Source organism: Arachis ipaensis, chromosome B6 (assembly GCF_059453495.1).
Source record: "Arachis ipaensis isolate K30076 ecotype BB chromosome B6, ASM5945349v1, whole genome shotgun sequence".
NCBI lineage: Eukaryota > Viridiplantae > Streptophyta > Magnoliopsida > Fabales > Fabaceae > Arachis > Arachis ipaensis.
In genome coordinates, this window is record NC_142441.1 from 109,960,711 (window position 1) to 109,984,012 (window position 23,302).

Below are 23,302 nucleotides of genomic sequence, written 5' to 3' on the forward strand. Positions count from 1 at the left end.
GTGTGTTTTTAGCTTACGAGCTTGGTTTGAGTGTTTTAGGTTAGGAATCTGGCGGATTTTTCTTGGTTTTAATGTGTGTTCATTCAACACTGTCATTTCTTTGATGTATTGTTACTTTTTCAGTATTTCCAAGTGTTTGGTTATGTTATTGTTGTTGATTCTTTATTTTTAAATATGAATATTGTGGATTTTGCCAATTTGTGTAGATAATTTATGATGTTGTTGAAGCCTTGGATAAAACACATCCTCTTAACATAAATGTATAAGATGTAAAATGTACCACTAGCATGTGTGTGTTTGATTGAGCAAGATTCCAATTTTGTAATTGCAGTTTTTGAACATTGCCTCTTAACATCTGCATCTCAGCTTTATTCTTTCTTCAATTAAGAGACATAATCATAATTTTCTAGGTGATATATAATATTTCATCTCATGTTGACTAATAAATTCCATTAATTTATACCTTGAATTATGTCACTTTACTATTCTTTGGCAAAGTGCCAAGTTATGGTACTTAAACAATTATAAATAAAAATAATTGATTTTTTTGTAAGATAAATAGAATTGATAGTGAGAAATACATGAGTGCAGCATTTTAATTTTTGGATTAAGCCATGAGTGGCCATGTAAAACTATAAAGGATAAAGAAAAAAAGAAACGATAAGAGGCAAAAATCCTACACATTAATTTATGTTACTTTATCAAAAGTTTATCATGTTACTTTATCAAAAGTTTATAGCTTATTCTATTATTATTACAATTAATTTATATTACTTTGTCAAGTGTTGATTGATGTATTTTTCTGCATTTTAGTTTATTGATTTCTGTATATTTGTTTCATATGCAGGTGAACTCTATAAGCTTGATGGAAGAAAGTCAGGACTAATATCTCATGGCCCATCATCACCAAGTTCATTGTTGAAGGTAAAAATCTATGAATGTGAAATTGTACAGGCAATAATAGTATTATTCCTTAAAGACATGCATTCTGAAAAAAGGACCTGAAAAAAGGACCTTGAAAAATATTCAAGTTGGTCTACTACTCGACTATGCTCACACAACCATTTCCCCTGCGTGTAACTCCTTGGTCTTATTAGTCTATACACAAGTTATGTAAAACCACAGAGGAATAGTAATAGTTATGGCTTACTTTAATACATAAATGTTATGTAAATAACCAGTGTTAATCATTGTACATGAGATTGTTAGAAAATAGGAAAAAAACAAATACTATATATGATAATGATATGGAATAACTTTTTTTTTAAATCTTGCATTTAAACTAGGTGAATTCTACCCAATCCCCTCTAAAATAATATGTAAGTTACCCTTCATGATGTGTCATATTTTAATTGGTTATTATCTTAACCATAGTTGGGTTATTTTGTAATTTATTATTTGAGATGGGTAATGGTATAATTTCTTAAAATATTAAAATTCCACTCCCGTTAATTGAAGCACATTTCCGTTCCTCCATTCTTTCTTCATCATGTAGCTACGGACCTTCCAAACACCTTTGTCGTGGTCGTGACAAGAAGCAGCACCGACGTGGTCGCGATCTACTGCCCTCTCACGCAATCTCTCTTTATTCAGTCCATTATCCCTGAACGATGTCGTTCAATTCCCATCGCCCGAACTTCGCCGTCCTTCCTAGTATAGCCAGGGTCAACGCTATCGCTATCTCCTCTCCTCTCACTCGATCCCTCTTTCTGCGATGGATCACTCCTTACCAACATAATTAATAGATAGTTTGGTTATTAAATTCTTTCATTAAAAAAATATATCTTTATTTAATTACATGATGGAACATATATTCATATATAAAATATAATATAATAAATAAATCTATTTAGAGTATTTAAAAGTATAATTAAAATTATGAACATACAAAATAATAATAAAATTTGTACTCTAAACAAGTAAACATATTTTTTATCATACATAAATTATTTAAAAAAATAAATGAATTGTTAAAATTAATAACACAAGTTTAAAATGATAAAATCCAACTTTCTTACAAGTATTTTTTAAAGTATTTTTATTCTTTTAATTTTCAATTTATTAGTGCTTTATTATTTAATTAATGATTGAACAAATTGTTTTCATGAGAAATCATTTTATGTATTATCTTAAAGAAGAGACCAATATAATAGTTTAAAAAATAATGTAAATATGATATTTTAAATAAAAAATAGTTAATATTAAAATTTAAATACAAGAGTAAATTGTATAGATATTTAAGAGATAAATATGAAATACATGCCTAAAATAAATAAAACTGACAAAAATAATTCGCTATTTCTCAAGAGTACTCACGTTTTATCTGTTTTATTTATTTTAGGCATGTATTTTATATTTATCTTTTAAATATTTATACAATTTATTTTTATATTTAAAAATTCTAATATTAAATATTTTTATTTAAAATATCATTTTTATATTATTTTTTAAACTGTTATATTGTTCTCTTCTTTAAGATAATACAAAAAATAATTTCTCATAAAAATAATTTAGTTAATCATTAATTAAATAATAAATTACTAATAAATTGAAAATTAAAAGAATAAAAATACTATAAAAAATACGGTAAGAAAGTTGGATTTTATCATTTTAAATTTGTGTTATTAATTTTAATAATATATTTATTTTTTTAAATAATTTATGTATGATAAAAAAATATGTTTACTTATTTAGAATACAAATTTTATTTTTATATTTGTATGTTCATGATTTTAATTATACTTTTAAGTACTATGAATAGATTTATTTTATTATGTAATTAAATAAAGATATATTTTTTAATGGAAAAAATTTAATAACCAAACTAACCATTAATTATGTTGGTAAGGAGTGATCACGGCAGAAAATGGGATCGAGTGAGACGACATGAGATATCGATGACATCGGCGTGCTGGCTATACTGCGAAGGACGGCGAAGTTACGGGCGACGAAATTCAACGACGTCCTTATGGGATGATGGACTGAATAAAAAGAGATTGCGTGAGAAGGCAGTAGATCGCGACCACGTCGGCGCTGCTTCTTGCCACGACCGCGACAGCGATGCTTGAAAGGATCGAAGCTACATGATGAAGAAAGAATGGAGGAACGAAAATGTGCTTCAATTAACGGGAGTGAAATTTTAATATTTTAAGAAATTATACCATTACCCATCTCAAATAATAAATTACAAAATAACCTAACTAAGGTTAAGATAATAACCAATTAAAATGTGACATATTATGAAGGATAATTTACATGTTATTTTAGACGAGTTGGATAAAATTTACCTTTAAACTAATATTAGTCAATTTTTTATTTATTTCTGTTAAAAGTGTTATTCCCCTACTATTGCTATTGCTATTTTACTATTGCTATTTTACTTCTTTAAATAAAAGTATTGGATCATGCATAAGGCCTGAGGGACTCAAGAATGGAAAGAATATGAAATTATAGCTAAGGTCCCACCATTTGCATGCAGAATTACTTGTTAAGGTCCCATCAATAGTATTGTCCCTTTGGCAATATTTTCTAGGAAGCCAACATTCTTTTTATATATTGTTGTTCAGTATTCTTTCAGCACATACTTGTTTGTAAAATGCTGATTTCTTTGTCCCTATTTAATTATTTTTCCTCCCTATAAAGTTGGAGTGTTTGTGCTGAGTCTGGAACCTATTTTCTTATTTAATCATGTCTTAGCTTTCTTTTTTATTGCAATTTTACCATCTAAAGCAATTATTCAGATGGAGCAATGAGTATTTTAATGCATTTCTAGGATTATTAAAAGAAGTATTACCCGATGGTGAGAAGTTACCTAGTTCTTATTATAATTCTATAAAGATGGTTAAGGAATTGTGCTTTAAGTATGAAATGATCCATGCTTGTCCCAACGATTGTATACTTTTTAAGAATGAATTGACTAATAAGAACATCAACGAATGCTCAGTTTATGGAGCTTCTAGGTGAAAAAATAATAAGAAAAAATTACTGCTAAGGTTCTAAGGTATTTTCCCCTTAAGCCAAGGTTGCAGAAACTGATTATGTCTTCAAGAACTTCTAAATTGATGAAATGGCATCATAATGAACGCAATAAAAATGGGACTTTGCGACATCTTACAGATTCTAAAGTGTGGAAAAGTTTTGACAATTCTCATGAAGAATTTTCCAAAGATCTTCGCAATGGTCGTTTAGGATTAGCTGTTGATGGATTTAATCCATATAGTAAAATGCAAAGTAAACATAGCACATGGCCAGTGATTTTAATGCCATATTACATTTCACTATGGCTGTGCATGAAGCAAGAATTTTTTTATTTTGTCGTTACTCATTCCTGGACCAATAGCATCTGAAAATAATATTGATATTTTCTTGCAACCATTAATAGAAGAGTTAAAGGAATTATGGGATGTTGGGGTAGAAACCTATGATGTCTGTGATAAGAAGACATTTAATATGAAAGCAGCGCTCATGTGGACAATAAATGATTTTCCAGCATATGGTAACTTATCTGGTTGGTGTATTTATGGTGAATTTGCTTGCCCTTCTTACAATATAAACATTCATTCTATAAGGCTCACAAAAAATCAAAAGTATTACTACATGGGTCATCGACGCTTCTTGAAGTCTAATCATAAATATCGAAATGATGTAAGGTCTTTCGATGGGACTAAAGAATCAAGAGTTGTACCTGATCCAATATCAGGGTCATCAGTTTTGAGTCAAACTAGAGGCATAAATTTTTTTCTTGGTAAGCTTGGTAAAGATGTTAGTGGCGTGATAAAAAATACATGGAGAAAGAGGAGAATTTTTTTCAATCTCCCTTATTGAGAAACAAATTTGGTACAACATAACTTTGACGTGGTGCACATAGAAAAAAACATGTGTGATAACTTGATATATACATTGTTAAGTTTGGGTAACAAGTCGAAAGATAACTTGAAAGCTCGGTTGGACTTGAAAAAGATGAATATAAGACCTAGCTTATGGCCTCAACAATGAGTTAATGGAAAGATATTTCTTCCTCCTTCTTATTTCTCAATGTCTTCTGTTGAAAGGAAGTTGTTTTATGAAGTACTAGAAAATATTAAGCTTCCACATGGCTATGCATCTAATGTCACTTGTTGCATTCGGAAACAAAAAATATCAGGGCTAAAATCTCATGATTGCCATGTTATAGTGCAAGAACTTCTACCACTTGCTTTACGAGGAATAGTAGATAAAAAGACAAGCTTTGTTTTGATCGAATTATGCACATTCTTTCGAGGGATATGTAGTAAAGGTGCGAATAATTATATATATTAGATTTAAATTGCAGGTTCAGTCCATTTTCATATATAGTAGAATAACATTAACTTATGTTATAGGTACTTATGCACTTTAAAATCATATGTTCGAAATCAAGCATGTCCTGAAGGTTCTATAGTAGAGGGATATATTTCAAACGAGTGTTTGGCATTTTTCTCACTATATATTGAAGGTGGGGATTCAAGATCTTATTCGTCAACGAAAAATAAAATGGAGATTGAGAATGAGGCTGATCAAGAAGGATGCCTTTTTCCTTCTATTGGAAAGCCATTTGGCAAAGAAGAAGCATTTCTAATGTATGATAAAACATGGTTGCAAACCCATCAATATGTGCTCTTCAATTGTGATTCTAAAGTGGTTGAAGATTACAGAAAGTGAGTGATCATCTAGCTTTCTTTATTGTTTACCATATATAACATTATTGGTGACATATATTTGGGTCACATGTATAGTGAACACATTAGTGAGATCAAGAGAACACATCGCAAGCATCACCTTTCTCCACATCAAATTGATCACTCACATATTAATTCATTTCATGAATGGTTCAAGGATGAAGTAAGTAAAGGATTTAATTATTATTTTTTGGTTAATATCATGTTACTTTATCAAAATTTTATAGCTTCTATATTATTTTTTGGTTAGATTAATAAGTTGGATCTCACATTTGGTACCCAAAGTGATATAAGAACCCTTTCACGAGGTTTAAGTTACATTGCAAGACGATTCAAAGGTTTTGATTTGAACAATAGGTTCGATTTCGAATAAAGAAGCATGAAGAGTCTAAGGCAACATAAAATTCTGGTGTCATGGTTGTCTCAAAGGTGATTAGCTATTCAAGTGCAAGTGACAATGCTCCCAAATCGAGAAATATCAATTATTATGGAAGATTGACTGATATTATAGAGTTAAATTACTTTGAAAATTTTAAGGTTGTCTTGTTTAAATGTGACTGGGTTGACATAACCAAAGGTAGATGAGTTAAGAAAGATGACTTAGGTTTCATACTAGTGAACTTTTCACACTTAATACATACTGGTGATCAAGAGAGTGATGAACCTTTTATATTTGCAAACCAAGCACAACAAGTGATATTTGTGAAAGATCTTCATAATCATGAATGGTTTATCCCTAGGCTAATTAGTCCTCGAGACATATATAATATGGGAGAAAAGAAAATCATGCAGTTTGAGCAATTAATGCAAAATGATAATGGTAACTTAACTTTGTTAGAGAAAATTCATCACTTTGAGGATGGGAATAATAATTGGGTAAGAAGTGGGGTTAATGGTAATTGATCATGGACATTCACCAAATCAAACTGATGACAATTCTTAAAAAGTTAGGTAATATTTTTAAAATTCTTATATTTTGCATTCTCATTTTTTTGTATTTTTCTTATTTTTATTTATTAATTTTATATTTTTTTATTTAGAGAAGTGTACCAAGTGACTTGCATTTTTCTGCACATGCTGGTTTGGGGAGTTGTTGGTACATGCATGGATAAGCAGTTGCAACCCTTACTTTGATATATAACTCTTACTTTGATGTTGTTTTGAATTTTGACCTTTGAGTTTGAAGGATCTTTTATGTCTTAAGATTGGTTACTTATTTTGTTCATTATTGTGATAGAGTTATTACCTTACTGTTATTTATGTTGACCTAGGGAGTTTATATGTTATTTTACCTTTTTCTTTTCTCCATCGTGAAATGACATTCATGTTAGTAAGAATTTTGATTTCTCTGATAAAGCTGGTATAATATAACTTGATTCACTTTATCCTTGTCCTACTATTACATGGAAGCTTTGGAAACTCAGGTTAAAATTCTTGGGTTTGATTTTTTGATAATTTTTTTCCTTTTCTGTAATATGTTTTTTGTTTTGTTTTGTTAAATATGAATATTTTATACTTTAAATTCTGTTGACTTTGTAGGATATGGATGCATCAAAGAAAAACTATAAAAAGTCAAATATTGAAGAAAACAGTTTGGAAAATAATTTAGAGTCAAATAAAAAGGAGAAACATAAAAAGAGAAAGACAAGGTATGAAATTAATGGGGAAGCTACAAGGAATTGTGAAGAAGAGGACTATACCAGTAGAAAAAAGAAAAGAAAGAAATTGCACGAAATGAATGCTTTAATGGCAAGCAAAAGACACAAACTTATTGAGAATAATGATCTTGAGAGTGCTGTCTCAAGTACAAATTTAAGAGTGTCCAAAAAGAGTCGTGTCAGATTTGTTGAAAAAGAAAATTTTGCTGATGAAGTGTTGCCTTTTATGGAGCAACTATTAAATGATGAGGATTTGTCTCAAACTCCTAATATTTCTAATAGTATAAATTCTGAGCAAGATGAAGAATTAGGTGATATTATTATTGCTTTAAATATGATATTATTATATTTTCATATTTCTTTTCACTAAATAATTATATGTTTTTGTTAGGTTATCCAGAGACGAAGGGGGTTAGATGACCTACATTGTTGAAAAAAATTTAGAACATACCTCATAAAAAATCAATTAATGTGCAATTTAATAACCGCAACCAAGCTATAAGAAAAGAAGGCAGAAAACTTACTAGGTTTCTTGGTATTCTAGCTAGAACTCCTTCCATAATGCCTTTAAATATAGATGACTGGAGATGTTATGATAAAGAGGAGAAAAATAACTTGCTAAAAATTGTGAGGGTAAGAATTTATTATTCTTAATAGATTCTAATTTAATTTTATTTGATTCATTAAGAAATTGTTTGAACGTTTTGTAGAAGAAGTTTTCTATCCCAATACGTGGTGAGAAATTTGTAAAAAGATCAATTGGGAAGAAATGGAAAGATTATAAATGTGACTTAAAGGGTATGTATTTGGGACAATACAAAACCAAAAATGTTTTATTGAAGAATAGACAGGAACGAATCCCAAGAGATTAATAGATTGGTCTTGTCTCATATTGGTTCTCTGATAAAGCAAAGGTACTTTGAAAGCCTTAACTAACACGTAAATATAAGATAAATATTATTATTGAATCTGATAAGGGTTGTCTTCATTTGTTTTATTAGTATTTTCTTATTTTTAATTCTAATTCTGCCATAACTGCAGCAAATTACTTAGGCCAAAGTAGATTCCATGAACATGCTTGGAGAAATAGAACCTACTATTTTACTGAAACTGTATAGATATAAAAAACAGAAAAATAGAGAAATGATGGCATGTGTGTGTAGTAGTGTATATCTGACATGACACTGGTAGGTGCTAGGTAAAAGTAGGATGTACTACTAAGAGAAGCTTTGAAGTGTTTTCTTCCTAAATAATTTTTTTGTGTGTTATTATGATGAAACGTACCCAAGAAAATAGGATTAATAGGGCAAAGCAAAAAATGCCTCACACGGGAGCATGCAAAAGCATTGCAACATTGATGGATGAACCAGTACTAATGCGTAATTTTATTTCAGATATTTTATAAAATAATGAACTATTTTTTTTCTCTGGAACCATTAGCAATGCAGCACACTTCCTTCATAGACTCAGAAATTCAAAAATTGCAGAGAATATTTCAAAAATTGGAACAATTTTTGACAATTAAAACTACAAAAAACATTGAAAGATCATTCTAAAATTAATCTAATTACCAAATACACAGCTTTAGCTTCAAATATAACTGTAATGTCAGAGTAGAGAGACAGCACAAAAACTTGTTGAAGTAATAAACCTCCCAGTTTGAGACGAGATCTGCGAGGCTGTAGTTGATGTAGAAAGTCATACCTGCTAGCATATGCTACACACATTAACACATTCAACACTTTTTTTAGGGGTTTATATATAATATGCGAACACTAAAAATTTTCTTTTTTTGAACATTTTCACATTTGCACTTCTTTTTTGACTTTGTCATTTTCTTAGGCCAAGGATGAAATCGAACCTTCACGAGTAGATATTTTTCTCAAAATTCATAAAAGGCATAAGGATGGTAGACCATTGGATGAGGAGTCTGTAAAAGCAGTGGTAAAATTTATGAATTTGTATCTTCTTCTTGTTGTGATTGAAAAGTATAAAGAAACTAAATCATGCATCTAGTTCTAAAATAGGAATATACATGTATTCTCCTTTTTAGTTTCACTCAATTGTAACATTTATTTCTTTCTATATAGGAACTAATTGAAGAGAATTTGAATAATGGTGAGCTATCTAATGAAGAATCTAATAATGGTGTTGCTTGCTGATGAGCGGATATTTTATACGCTTTTTGGGGATAATTTCATATAGTTTAGAGTATGTTTTAGTTAGTTTTTAGTCTATTTCTAGTAGTTTTTAGGAAAAATTCATATTTCTGGACTTTACTATGAGTTGTGTGTTTTTCTGTAATTTCAGGTATTTTTCTGGCTGAAATTGAAGGAGCTGAGCAAAAATCTGATTCAGGCTGAAAAAGGACTGCTAATGCTGTTGGATTCTGACCTCCCTGCACTCAAAGTGAATTTTCTGGAGCTACAGAACTCGAAATGGAATGCTTCCAATTGCATTGGAAAGTAGACATCCAGGGCTTTCCAGCAATATATAATAGTTCATACTTTGCACAAGGATAGACGACGTAAACTGGCGTTCAACGCCAGTCCTCTGCCCAATTCTGGCGTCCAGCGCCAGAAAAGGATCAAAAACTGGAGTTGAACGCCCAAACTGGCACAAAAACTGGCGTTCAACTCCACAAATGGCCTCTGCACATGGATTGCTTAAAGTCTCAGCCCCAGCACACACCAAGTGGGCCCCAGAAGTGGATCTCTGCGTCATCCATCATAGTCCACTCATATTTTGTAACCCTAGGCTACTGGTTTAGTATTTAAACAACTTTTAGAGACTTATTTTGTATCTCATGACATTTCAGATCTAAACTTTGTATTCTCTGACGGCATGAGTCTCTAAACCCCATTGTTGGGGGTGAGGAGCTCTGCTGTGTCTCAATGAATTAATGCAAGTATTTCTGTTTTCCATTCAAACACGCTTGTTCCTATCTAAGATGTTCATTCGCGCTTAACTGTGATGAAGGTGATGACCCGTGACATTCATCACCTTCTGCAAACCATGAACGTGTGCCTGACAACCACCTCCGTTCTATATCCGACTGAATGAGTATCTCTTAGATTCCTTAATCAGAATCTCCGTGGTATAAGCTAGAACTGATGGCGGCATTCATGAGAATCCGGAAAGTCTAAACCTTGTCCGTGGTATTCCGAGTAGGATTCAATGATTGAATGACTGTGACGAGCTTCAAACTCCTGAAGGCTGGGCGTTAGTGACAGACGCAAAAGGATAGTAAATCCTATTCCAACCGGATCGAGAACCAACCGGTGATTAGCCGTGCTGTGACAGAGCGCGTGAGCGTAGTCTTCACTGGAAGGATGGAAGGTAGCCATTGACAACGGTGATCCACCAACACACAGCTTGCCATAGGAGGACGTGAGTGCGTGAATCAGAAGACAGAGGAAAGCAGAGATTCAGAGGACAAAGCATCTCCAAAACTCCAACATATTCTCCATTACTGCACAACAAGTAACTTTTAATTTATGCTCTACTGGTTATTCACAATTCAACTGATAAACATAATTGACTTCCTGACTAAGATTTACAAGATAACCATAGATTGCTTCAAACCAACAATCTCCGTGGGATTCGACCCTTACTCACGTAAGGTATTACTTGGACGACCCAGTGCACTTGCTGGTTAGTGGTACGCGTTGTGAAAAGTGTGATTCACAATTCGTGCACCAAGTTTTTGGCGCCGTTGCCGGGGATTGTTCGTGTTTGAACAACTGACGGATTATTTTGTTGCTTAGATTAGGAAAAATCTTTCTTTTTTTGGTTTAGAGTCTTTTATTAATTATCCCTTGTTAAAATACTTTAAACTTATAGCTCAGTTATTTAGAACGTGGTGTTTATGTTCATGATAATTGGCTATCATATTTTTTAAAACCTTTTTCAAAAATAATTTTTCTATTAAATCCTGTGCCAAACTTTAAGTTTGGTGTTTTCAAAAATAATCTTTCTTAAAATTTTTGAAGGTCCCATAACTCATTTGGCTAGAGCGTTAATCTGTGTTCTTGGTAATTGGGTTAGAATCTTTTATACTCTTTTCAAAACCTTCTTTTTCAAAAATATTTTTTTTCTATTAAATCTTGTGCCAAACTTTAAGTTTGGTGTTTTCTTGTTGATTTCCCTTTGATTTTCGAAAATTTTGGTTTGGTTTTCTAAAAATTTTAAGTTTGGTGTTCTTCCTTCATGTTCTTGTGTTCTTGTGAGTCTTCAAAGTGTTCTTGAGTTTCCTTGTGTCTTGATCTTAAAATTTTTAAGTTTAGTGTTCCTTGGTGTTTTCCCTCCAAAATTTTCAAAAACAAGGAGCATTAGATCTAAAAATTTTAAATCTTGTACTATCTTATTGTTTTTCTCTCTCCTCACTAAATTCAAAAATATCTTTTCAAAATTTGTTTCAACTAACTAACTAACTTTTTGTTTGTTTCTTAACTTTTTCAAAACTACCTAACTAACTCTCTCTCTCTAATTTTCGAAAATATCTTCCCTCTTTTTCAAAAATTTCCTTTTTTTTTTTAATTTTTTTTACGAAAAAAAAATTTATTATTTCAAAATTCAAATTCTTTTTAGTTATTTTATTTTATTTAAGTATTTACTTCTTATAAAATAAAATAAATAAAAAGATAAATCAGTCCAAGTTATATCCATATATCCATCATGGACATAAGTGGAGATGGACAGTCCAGGAGGACTTTGGGGTCATATTCTAACCCCTCTACTGCTTCGTATGGGAGTAGCATATGCATACCCTCCATTGGAGTTAGTAGCTTTGAGTTGAATCCTCAGCTCATTATCATGGTGCAGCAAAGTTGCCAGTATTCCGGTCTTCCACAGGAAGAACCTACAGAGTTTTTGGCACAATTTTTACAAATTGCTGACACAGTACATGATAAGAAAATAGATCAGGATGTCTACAGACTATTACTGTTTCCATTTGCTGTAAAAGATCAAGCTAAGAGGTGGTTAAATAACCAACCTAAGGCCAGCATAAGAACATGGAAACAGTTGACAGAAAAATTCCTGAATCAATATTTCCCTCCAAAAAAGATGACACAGCTAAGGCTGGACATCCAAGGCTTTAAACAAGGAGATAATGAATCTCTTTATGATGCCTGGGAGAGATACAGAGAGATGCTACGAAAATGCCCCTCTGAAATGTTCTCAGAGTGGGTTCAGTTAGACATCTTCTACTATGGGCTTGCAGAAGGAGCTCAGATGTCTTTAGATTACTCAGCTGGTGGATCTATCCATATGAGAAAGACAATTGAAGAAGCTCAAGAGCTCATTGATACAGTTGCCAGGAATCAGCATCTGTATCTAAGCAGCAACCCTTCCATGAATGAAGAGGTTAAAACAGTAACTGCTGAATTCAGTACTGTAAAACAAGCTGCTGAATTCAATCAGCAATTAGATTTTCTAACAAAGCAGCTAGCTGAATTCAAAGACAGGTTACAGGAGACAAGGATAGCTAATATACATATGGAAGAACAGTTTAAGCAAACAAAGCAGCAGCTATCAAAGCAAATAGCAGAAGAATGCCAAGCAGTTCAATTAAGAAGTGGGAAAACATTAAATACCCCACCTCAAGGCATCAAAAATTCAAGAAATGAGCAACCCACCAAAGATTCCCCTAAGGACAGTAAGAGCCCAGGGAAAAATAATTCTGGCACTAAAACGCCAGAAAATGGGTGGAAGGATGGCGCTGAACGCCCAAACCATGCCCAAAACTGGCGTTCAGCGCCAGAAACAAGGCAGGATTGGCGTTCAACGCCAGAAATGGGCAAGAATCTGGCGTTGAACGCCCAACAGGGGCACATTTCTGGCATTCAGGCGCCAGGAACAGACAGTGAGCTGGCGTCTAACGTCACTCCAACTTCTGACTCTGGCATTCAATTGCCAGTGAGGGATCAGACACACACAAGTGCTGACAACAACCCCTCTAAAAAGGCTTCTTTAACCACTAAGGTTGAGGAATATAAAGCCAAGATACCTTATCCTCAAAAACTCCGGAAAGAGGAGCAGGATAAGCAATTTGCTCGCTTTGCAGATTATCTAAGGACTCTTGAAATAAAGATTCCATTTGCAGAGGCACTTGAGCAAATACCTTCTTATGCCAAGTTCATGAAAGAGATCTTGAGTCATAAAAAGGAGTGGAGAGAAACAGAAAGAGTTCTCCTCACTGAAGAATGCAGTGCAGTCATTCTGAAAAGCTTTCTTGAAAAGCTTAAAGACCCTGAGAGTTTTCTGATACCATGCATATTAGAAGGTGATTGCACCAAGACAGCTTTATGCGATCTTGGGGCAAGCATCAACCTAATACCTGCATCCACTATCAGGAAGCTTGGCTTAACTGAAGAAGTTAAACCAACCCAGATATGTCTCCAACTTGCTGATGGTTCCACTAAATACCCATCAGGCGTGATTGAGGACATGATTGTCAGAGTTGGGCCATTCGCCTTTCCCACTGACTTTGTTGTGCTGGAAATGGAGGAGCACAAGAGTGCCACTCTCATTCTAGGAAGACCCTTCCTAGCAACTGGACGATCCCTCATTGACGTCCAACAGGGGGAAATAACCCTGAGAGTCAACGATGACGAGTTCAAGTTGAACGCTGTCAAAGCCATGCAGCATCCAGACACATCAACAGACTGCATGAAAGTTGACCTTATTGACTCTTTGGTAGAAGAGATCAACATGGCTGAGAGTCTCGAATCAGAGTTGGAAGACATCTTTAAAGATGTTCAGCCTGATTTGGAGGATTCAGGGGACATGAAAGAGCCTCTGAACTTTCTTCTGAAAGAGGAAAAACCTCCTAAACCAGAGCTCAAGCCACTGCCACCATCCTTGAAATATGCATTTCTAGGAGAAGGTGACACCTTTCCAGTGATCATAAGCTCTGCTTTAAATTCACAGGAAGAGGAAGCACTTATTCAAGTGCTAAGGACACACAAGACAGCTCTTGGGTGGTCCATAGGTGACCTTAAGGGCATAAGCCCAGCTAGATGCATGCACAAAATCCTACTGGAGGATAATGCCAAACCAGTGGTTCAACCACAGAGGCGGCTAAATCCAGCCATGAAGGAAGTGGTGCAGAAAGAGGTCACCAAATTACTAGAGGCTGGGATTATTTATCCCATTTCTGATAGCCCCTGGGTGAGCCCTGTTCAAGTCGTCCCAAAAAAGGGAGGCATGACAGTGATTCATAATGAAAAAAATGAACTGATTCCTACAAGAACAGTTACAGGGTGGCGCATGTGTATTGACTACAGAAGGCTCAATACAGCCACCAGAAAGGATCATTTTCCTTTACCATTCATAGACCAGATGCTAGAGAGACTAGCAGGTCATGATTATTACTGCTTTTTGGATGGCTACTCAGGCTATAACCAGATTGCAGTAGATCCCCAGGATCAAGAAAAAACAACATTCACATGTCCATCCGGAGTGTTTGCTTATAGAAGGATGCCCTTTGGGCTATGCAATGCACCTGCAACCTTCCAGAGATGCATGCTCTCTATTTTCTCTGATATGGTGGAAAAATTTCTGGAAGTCTTCATGGATGACTTCTCAGTATATGGAGACTCATTCAGCTCCTGTCTTGATCACCTGAAACTTGTTCTGAAAAGATGCCAAGAAACCAACCTAGTTTTAAACTGGGAAAAGTGTCACTTCATGGTGACTGAAGGAATTGTTCTTGGGCATAAAATCTCAAACAAGGGAATAGAGGTGGATCAAGCAAAAATAGAGGTAATTGAAAAATTACCACCACCTGCCAATGTTAAGGCAATCAGAAGCTTTCTGGGGCATGCAGGATTCTATAGGAGGTTTATAAAGGATTTTTCAAAAATCACAAAACCTCTAAGCAATCTGCTAGCTGCTGACACGCCATTTGTGTTTGACACAGCATGCCTGCAGGCGTTTGAAACGCTGAAAGCTAAGCTGGTCACAGCACCAGTCATTTCTGCACCAGACTGGACATTGCCATTTGAGTTAATGTGTGATGCCAGTGATCATGCCATTGGAGCAGTATTGGGACAGAGGCATGACAAGCTTCTGCATGTCATTTATTATGCCAGTCGCGTTCTAAATGATGCCCAGAAAAATTACACAACCACAGAAAAAGAACTACTTACAGTGGTTTACGCCATTGACAAGTTCAGATCATACTTAGTAGGATCAAAAGTGATTGTGTATACTGACCATGCTGCTCTTAAATATCTACTCACAAAGCAGGATTCAAAACCCAGGCTCATCAGATGGGTATTGCTTCTGCAAGAGTTTGATATAGAAATAAGAGACAGAAAAGGGACAGAGAACCAAGTGGCTGATCATCTGTCCCGGATAGAGCCAGTGGAAGGGACGTCCCTCCCCTTTCTTGAGATCTCTGAGACGTTCCCTGATGAGCATCTATTTGCCATTCAGGAAGCACCATGGTTTGCCGATATTGCAAACTATAAAGCTGCAAGGTTCATACCCAAGGAGTACAATAGAATACAAAAGAAGAAATTAGTTACTGATGCAAAGTACTACTTGTGGGATGAACCCTATCTCTTTAAGAGATGTGCAGACGGAATTATCCGTAGGTGTGTCCCCAGAGAGGAAGCACAGAGAATCCTATGGCATTGCCACGGATCTCAATATGGAGGCCATTTCGGAGGTGAGCGAACAGCCACCAAGGTCCTCCAATGTGGCTTCTATTGGCCCACACTCTATAAAGATTCCCGAGAGTTTGTACGTAATTGTGACAGTTGCCAAAGAGCTGGTAACCTGCCTCATGGTTACGCCATGCCTCAACAAGGGATCTTGGAAATAGAGTTGTTTGATGTATGGGGAATTGACTTCATGGGACCTTTCCCACCATCATACTCAAACACTTATATTCTGGTGGCAGTTGACTATGTATCAAAATGGGTTGAGGCTATCGCCACACCCTCCAATGATACTAAAACAGTGCTAAAATTCCTCCAGAAACATATCTTTAGCAGGTTTGGTGTCCCTAGAGTGTTAATCAGCGATGGGGGCACTCACTTCTGCAATAAACAGCTTTACTCTGCCATGGTTCGGTATGGAATTCGCCACAAAGTGGCCACTCCATATCATCCACAAACCAACGGGCAAGCTGAAGTCTCTAACAGAGAATTAAAGAGAATCCTGGAACGGACAGTAAATACCCGTAGAAAGGATTGGGCAAGGAGCTTGGATGATGCTCTGTGGGCTTACAGAACAGCATTCAAGACCCCTATAGGGACCTCTCCATACCAACTCGTGTATGGTAAGGCATGCCACTTGCCCGTGGAACTGGAACATAAGGCCTACTGGGCAACCAGATTCCTAAACTTAGATGCCAAATTAGCAGGAGAAAAACGATTGCTCCAGCTAAATGAGCTAGAGGAATTCAGATTCACAGCTTTCGAAAATGCCAAGCTTTATAAAGAAAAATAAAAAAAATGGCATGACAGAAAGCTGTCATCTAGAATCTTTGAACCAGGACAAAAAGTCCTGTTGTTTAACTCTAGACTCAGGCTATTCCCCGGGAAACTGAAATCCCGGTGGAGGGGACCATACGTGATTACAAGTGTGTCACCATATGGTTATGTGGAGCTTCAAGATATTGATTCTGATAAGAAGTTCATTGTCAATGGACAGAGAATCAAGCATTATCTTGAAGGCAACACTGAGCAAGAATGCTCAAGGCTGAAGCTAGATTAAAAGCTCAGCAAGGTCCAGCTAAAGACAATAAAGAAGCGCTTGCTGGGAGGCAACCCAGCCATGGGGCAATAATCCTCTAAGCATTTTGCCCTATTTCTATCTTTATTTTTTATATAGAATTCATTGACAACAAGGTAAATAGTCATTTACAGAAGACCTCGGCACACAAAACAGAGTAAAAGAGCTCAATGGCAAGAAAACGCCAGTAAAGGGGCATTTTGGGCGTTCAGCGCCCAAAATGGGCATCCACTGGGCGCTGAACGCCAGTAATGGCAGCATTTGGGCGTTCAACGCCAGAAATGGCCACCCACTGGGCGTTGAACGCCAGGAATGGCAGCAACTGGGCACTGAACGCCCAGGAGATCAGCATTTGGGCGCTGAACGCCCAAAACAGGCAGTGTTTGGGCGTTCAAACGCCAGGAGGACAGGGAGGAGCCAAATCCAGTAATCCCACATGTATTTCCATTCTAATTTATAATTTTATGACTCAATACATGATTTTATTTACATAAACATGTCAAGAACCCTGATTTCTAAAAATCCTACCCTCAAAATATCAAATGTATCTTAATTCATAAGCACACACCCTCTTTGCAAAATCAATCCAACTCTTTTCAAATCTTTTCCAAAAACAAATCTATCTTTTTCACTCTAAAATCTTTTCAATATCTTTTTCATATTATCTTTTTCAAAAACCCCGATTTATCTTTTTCAAAAATCTATCCTATCTTTTCAAAATCAAACTATATCTTCTATCTTATCTTTTTCAACTCAATCTTTTTATCTTATCTCTTCCAATTTTTCGAAAATCCACCCCCCCACCCCTTTAAATTGGGTTCGGCCTCCCCCCTCCTCCATCAACAAGTGCACCTCAATCTCCTTCTATCCCTCTCCTTTCTTTTCTTTTGCTTGAGGATAAGCAAACCTCTAAGTTTGGTGTGTTTATCCGAGATCACTACTAAGATTATGGCTCTCAAAGGGAAACAATACACTCCAAGAGGCAAGAAAGAGAGCGTTCCAAAACCACTTTGGAATCAAGGGAAGTTCTTATCTAAAGAACATTCAGACCATTATCTTAAAGTAATGGGTCTGAGATCAGTGATCCCGGAAGTTAGATTCAATCTGAAAGAAGACGAATATCCGGAGATCCAGGAGCAAATTCGAATCAGGAACTGGGAAGTCCTAGCTAATCCTGAAACGAAAGTAGGAAAGAACATGGTCCAGGAGTTCTATGCTAATATGTGGCAGACTGACAAACAAAGACTATCTGGAACTGCCTGCTACGAATTTCGGACCATGGTCAGGGGAAAAATTGTTCATACCACCCCTGATAAGATCAGAGAGATACTAAAGCTACCTCAGCTAAAGGATGATCCAGACTCCTTCAACAGGAGGATGATGAGAGCAGACATTGGCCTGGATAAGATTCTAGAGGACATCTGTATCCCTGGAGCCAGGTGGACCACCAACACAAAGGGCGTCCCGAATCAACTCAAGAGGGAGGATCTCAAACCAGTTGCCAGAGGATGGCTGGACTTCATTGGGCTTTCTCTGTTGCCCACCAGCAACCGTTCTGAAGTCACAGTTAAAAGAGCAGTGATGATTCATTGCATCATGATGGGAAAGGAAGTGGAGGTTCATCAGCTGATTTCAACAGAGCTCTATAAGATTGCTAACAAAAATTCAAGAGAAGCCAGGTTGGCTTATCCAAGCGTGATTTCTCTGCTCTGCAAGGACGCTGGAGTCAAGATAGGAATAACTGAATATATCCTAATTGAAAAGTCAATCACCAAAGCATCAATGGAGAGACAACAAGCACAGGAGGAACATATCAAGAAGAGAGCACAGGAATTCCTCCCAGAGATTCCTCAAGCGGAATATTGGGAATATCTTGAGACGTCTGTCACCAAGATACAGGAAGCTATGGAGCAAATAATAAAACAACAGAAGGAACACAGTCAAATGCTGACCCATATGCTTAAAGAACAAGAGGAGCAGGGACGTGACTTAAGGGAACTGAAGCGCCAAAAATCTTCTGTGATACCAAGCCTCCCAAGGATCAGAGGAACCCCCATACCCCCAGAATAAAGGTTGTTAATTTCCAATTTCTGCCTTAACTCTGTGACAGTGTCCTTATAAAAGTACCTTAGAAGTCATATAGTAGTAATTAGTATCTATTTTGATTTTATCTCCAATTAAGCTATAGTTTATTTTTCTCATCATCATTAAACATGAATAAAATAGTAGATCTTGTGAATAAGAAGCAATAAAATTTCGAGTTTAAATAAAACAAATTCTAATTGGTTAAATGTGGTGGCAATGCTTTCTGTCTTCTGAATGAATGCTTGAACAGTGCATATGTCTTTTGAATTTGTTGTTTAAGACTGTTAAATATGTTGGCTCTTGAAAGAATAATGAACATGAGACATGTTATTGATAATCTGAAAAATCATAAAAATGATTCTTGAAGCAAGAAAAAGCAGCAAAGAACAAAGCTTGCAAAAAAAAAAAAAAAAAAGCAAGCAGAAAAAGCCAATAACCCTTAAAACCAAAAGGCAAGGGCAATTAAAAAGGATCCCAAGGCTTTGAGCATCAGTGGATAGGAGGGCCTAAAGGACTGAAATCCTAGTCTAAGCGGCTAAAGCAAGCTGTCCCTAACCATGTGCTTGTGGCGTGCAGGTGTCAAGTGAAAATTTGAGACTGAGCGGTTAAAGTCAAGGTCCAAAGCAAAAAGAAGAGTGTGCTTAAGAACTCTGGACACCTCTAATTGGGGACTTTAGCAAAGCTGAGTCACAATCTGAAAAGGTTCACCCAGTTATGTGTCTGTGGCATTTATGTATCCGGTAGTAATACTGGAAAACAAAGTGCTTAGGGCCACGGCCAAGACTCATAAAGAAGCTATGTTCAACAATCATCACACTGAACTAAGAGAATCAATAACACTATCCGAATTCTGAGTTCCTATAGATGCCAATCACTCTGAGCTTCAATGGATAAAGTGAGATGCCAAAACTGTTCAGAAGCAAAAAGCTACTAGTCCCGCTCATCTAATTAGAATCTGAGCTTCAATCAAAAACTCTGAGATATTATTGCTTCTCAACCTATTAGTCTTCTATTTTATTTGTCTAGTTGCTTGAGGACAAGCAACAGTTTAAGTTTGTTGTTGTGATGAGCGGATATTTTATACGCTTTTTGGGGATAATTTCATATAGTTTAGAGTATGTTTTAGTTAGTTTTTAGTCTATTTCTAGTAGTTCTTAGGAAAAATTCATATTTCTGGACTTTACTATGAGTTGTGTGTTTTTCTGTAATTTCAGGTATTTTTTTGGCTGAAATTGAAGGAGCTGAGCAAAAATCTGATTCAGGCTGAAAAAGGACTGCTAATGCTGTTGGATTCTGACCTCCCTGCACTCAAAGTGGATTTTCTGGAGCTACAGAACTCGAAATGGCATGCTTCTAATTGCATTGGAAAGTAGACATCCAGGGCTTTCCAGAAATATATAATAGTCCATACTTTACACAAGGATAGATGACGTAAACTGGCGTTCAACGCCAGTCCTCTGCCCAATTCTAGCGTCCAGCGCCAGAAAAGGATCAAAAACTGGAGTTGAACGCCCAAACTGGCACAAAAACTGGCGTTCAACTCCACAAATGGCCTCTGTACGTGGATTGCTTAAAGTCTCAGCCCCAGCACACACCAAGTGGGCCCCAGCACACCAAGTGGGCCCCAGAAGTGGATCTCTGCGTCATCCATCATAGTCCACTCATATTTTGTAACCCTAGGCTACTGGTTTAGTATTTAAACAACTTTTAGAGACTTATTTTGTATCTCATGACATTTCAGATCTAAACTTTGTATTCTATGACGGCATGAGTCTCTAAACCCCATTGTTGGGGGTGAGGAGCTCTGTTGTGTCTCAATGAATTAATGCAAGTATTTCTGTTTTCCATTCAAACACGCTTGTTCCTATCTAAGATGTTCATTCGCGCTTAACTGTGATGAAGGTGATGACCCGTGACATTCATCACCTTCCGCAAACCATGAACGTGTGCCTGACAACCACCTCCGTTCTATATCCGACTGAATGAGTATCTCTTAGATTCCTTAATCAGAATCTCCGTGGTATAAGCTAGAACTGATGGCGGCATTCATGAGAATCCGGAAAGTCTAAACCTTGTCCGTGGTATTCCGAGTAGGATTCAATGATTGAATGACTGTGACGAGCTTCAAACTCCTGAAGGCTGGGCGTTAGTGACAGACGCAAAAGGATAGTAAATCCTATTCCAACCGGATCGAGAACCAACCGGTGATTAGCCGTGCTGTGACAGAGCGCGTGAGCGTAGTTTTCACTGGAAGGATGGAAGGTAGCCATTGACAACGGTGATCCACCAACACACAGCTTGCCATAGGAGGACGTGCGTGCGTAAATCAGAAGACAGAGGAAAGCAGAGATTCAGAGGACAAAGCATCTCCAAAACTCTAACATATTCTCCATTACTGCACAACAAGTAACTTTTAATTTATGCTCTACTGGTTATTCACAATTCAACTGATAAACATAATTGACTTCCTGACTAAGATTTACAAGATAACCATAGATTGCTTCAAACCAACAATCTCCGTGGGATTCGACCCTTACTCACGTAAGGTATTACTTGGACGACCCAGTGTACTTGCTGGTTAGTGGTACGCGTTGTGAAAAGTGTGATTCACAATTTGTGCACCACTTGCGAAGGAGATGTTTATTCTCAAGTATTAGAAAGTGATAAAAGTGGTTATGTACATCATTTAGGACTTGGTCCAACACCTTCTTTTTTGTGGGATAATAAATCATCTTATGGTAAATTTGCTTCAGATGCTTTAACTAATGAGGTTGCTAAAAATTACAAGAAGAAATAAAGGTGCTAAAGGAAAAATACGAGGAAGAAATGAAGTTGATGAAAGAAAATCAAAATAAAATGTTGGTTGAATTATCTTTTATGAAACAAGTTTTGTATAAGTTTATCTCAACAGGTTCATCTATGACTCAATATTTCAATGAAAATTCTTTTATTCAGGTAATTTTTGAAATTTGAATTTTTTTTCTTGTGAACAATTTTTTTTATTTGACATTATTGTATTTATTAGGTTCCTGATGCTAATAATGGCCATGAATTATCACCATTCAGCACTTGAAATCAAGTTTGAATTCCGATACTAATAGTTATTTTCTTGAAAGATTATATCTTTATTTATTATGTTTGAATCCAGCACTAATTAACTAATATCGTACATAATATTATACCAACTTCTCATTAAGATTACTTTTCTTTTCTTTTTGCTTTCCTTTAATGTATGTTAATAAATCATTATACATGACTTCTCCATCCATTAAATTCTTTTGCTTCGTGTATATGTGTAAAATCTGAACATGCCTATGCAGGGGACTGGTGTTTGAATTGAATTTAAAGTGGCATGTATTGAGGGTATAAATTACTGTATAAGGGCAGTTGTCATTGATTTTTAGGTGGCTTTATTGAAATTGAGAATATGGTTCTAGGCAATGTGCTGATAGTGAATGTGAGCATGGAAAATTGTAAATTGTGACTTGCAACAATTAGCATGAGAGGAATAGTGGGTGGCTTTTATGGTGCTGGATGTTATAGACTTTGGATTTTGTAAAAGTGAGTGGAATTGTGAGTTTTGGCTTAAGCATTAAGATAAGGCCATAGGTTTCCTATATCACTTGAGTTTTTATCAAGTTGTGAAAGTTAGCTTGAACTCTGTTTTATCTAAGGCTGTGTAGATTTATTTAAGTTTACGCCAATATCCTCGTCCCTATTTCTTACTCAAGCTTTTGTCACCATGCATTGGAGCATTAACTGAACTTGAATTTCAATGTGTTATGCAGATGGTGTTATAGGAATTGGCATCACTGCAACTGCTTTGAGACTCATAGTTGGTGGCCTTGCTGCAGCATTGGCCTAGAAGAATTGAGCATATTTTGGCTTCATTTTTTATTTTCTGCAAAACGTGTTCAAAGTCAATGACAAACAAACGTTTATTATGTATTGACAAATACCGCTTTTAACATTCTAGTTTGTCAAAAAGTGTATTTTAATAGAAAGCTTATTTCAAATTTTTCTAGTCAAAATTCAAATGTAAATTATCATTATTATTATTATTATAGAAAAAAATATAGGTTGTTAGTTCTAATAAAGTTAGTATAATTAAAAAAA

At 35.6% G+C, this 23,302-nt stretch overlaps 1 pseudogene; it reads left to right on the plus strand.

Annotated features, from left to right (window-relative positions):
- Window positions 1-22,259, plus strand: part of LOC148562284 (uncharacterized) — a 60,538-nt pseudogene extending 38,279 nt beyond the window's left edge.
- The last annotated feature ends 1,043 nt before the right edge of the window (window positions 22,260-23,302 follow it).